The 1,900-nt window shown below is 38.4% G+C and overlaps 1 long non-coding RNA gene across 1 annotated transcript; it reads right to left on the reverse strand.

Moving 5' to 3' along the window:
* Positions 1-646: 646 nt before the first annotated feature.
* On the reverse strand, positions 647-1,588 carry LOC125548689 (uncharacterized). The gene is made up of 3 exons (XR_007301145.2): positions 1,391-1,588; positions 1,194-1,305; positions 647-1,080 (listed from the first exon to the last, which is right to left on the reverse strand). It is a non-coding gene; the product is annotated as an uncharacterized LOC125548689 (long non-coding RNA).
* Positions 1,589-1,900: the final 312 nt, after the last annotated feature.

Below are 1,900 nucleotides of genomic sequence, written 5' to 3' on the forward strand. Positions count from 1 at the left end.
TTTAGCATGATGCTTTATTCTAGTAGGGAAAGGTGGTTTCTCAATATAAGCGGTAGGAACAACGGGATCAACATTATAAGTGATAGTCTTTTCTTCAACTTTAATAGGTTCAACAACTTTTACTTCAATGGGAGGATGATATTTAAGCCACTTCTCCTTAGGGAGATCAACATGAGTGGCAAATGATTCACAGAAAGAAGCTACTATCTCAGAGTCAAGTCCATATTTAGTGCTAAATTCACAAGAAACATCGTTATCCATAAAAGATTTAACACAATCAAACCTAGGTGTTATACCTGACTCCTTACCTTCGTCGAGTTCCCAATCTTCAGATTTGCGTTTAATTCTTTACAATAAATCCCATCTGAATTCAATAGTCTTCATCATAGAAGATCCAGTACAAGAAGTATCGAGCATGGAGTGATTATTGAGAGAGAGCCGAGCATAAATTTTTTGAATAATAATTTCTCTTGAGAGCTCATGATTGGGGCATGAATATAACATTGACTTAAGCCTCCCCCAAGCTTGAGTGATGCTTTCTCCTTTGCGAGGCCAAAAATTATATATATAACTAGGAAAAATGCCCGTGCGTTGCAACGGGAGGAGAAGAAGTATCACCATACCTTCTTTCTTTACCTTCTGAAACAAGATGATGCTTCTAATTTCTAAAGCTTCATGAACCAAGGTTGGCTAGGCATACGTAAACACACAATCTGGAACTGCCATACAATAGTTGAACAACATCATCACAAGTGTTTTGTCATGATCCACAATCTAAGTGTTCCACCATTATCATACACATTATGGTAATATTCAGAAATTCATTCACAGATGGATGCTTTATAAATCTTTATAAATGACCATTAGCAACAAATATATCCCATTGAAAGAGTGACAAATTATTCAGGAACCAATGGGAACACATAGAAAACAGTATTTCCAGAGATCCCATTGAAAGAAATTTATGATAGTAAATATGACAAAGCAAGTATGTCAACCATGCTTAGAGGATTACATCGTACTATTTGGACTCATAATGAGCGAGCATGACATTGGAGTCGAAACTCTGACCGAGATCACCTAAACACAATAGTAAAATTCTCAATAATATCACTCATAAACTACAATAGTAAAATTATGTTGGAATTCAGACATGACCATGCAAGTTATATCCTGAGCAAATTTGACAATACCTATCAGACCAAATGTATATGGAACATCTGGGCCACTTTTCGGAGGGGTCCTAAACCAAATCTTTTTCAGCGTCTCTTCAGTTCCAACGGCTTAGTAATACTTTGTGTCGAACTGCAAGAAAAGTCATAATTAAGCCTTGAATCAAGATTCCAGCCTTCATAAAACATAAACATCAAATGTTTGACGTGCCGGTAACCTTCAGGTTCTTGATTGTACAATGATGAATGTATCCCGAGGTATATTTGTAGAACGTATACCGCGAATGCTTTTCCTTTGCAGAACAATTGAGATTATCTTCTGAAGTCCCGTAAAACACAGTGCTCGATCCAGGTTCTGACTGTTGTCACCCATGAGATTATCATGGTTGTACTGTTGTGGTTGCCTTGTCTGATATGAACCTGTTAGAGCACCTAATCAATCAATATGAGAGTGGAAGCCACAAACAACACCATGATTGAGCTGCAGAAAAGGGTAGACACTGATCCTACAGCTCCCTCTTTGCTGATTGCTGATTTATGATTGTATTAGAAGATGGAAGAAAAGCAACATGGTCAGACCTTTAGATCGGATGGCATGCGCCGAGGAGGCCAGCCATCCTTCTTCCACCGTTCTTCTACTTCCTGAATCCCCGTTCTTCTTTTCCCTGAATCCTCTTTTGTTTCTCTTTTCTATACCAGGGAAAACCGAATCCCCGCCATGGCCTTGG

The sequence above is a fragment of the Triticum urartu genome, chromosome 4A (assembly GCF_056163025.1).
Source record: "Triticum urartu cultivar PI428250 chromosome 4A, HENAU_Tu73, whole genome shotgun sequence".
Lineage (NCBI taxonomy): Eukaryota > Viridiplantae > Streptophyta > Magnoliopsida > Poales > Poaceae > Triticum > Triticum urartu.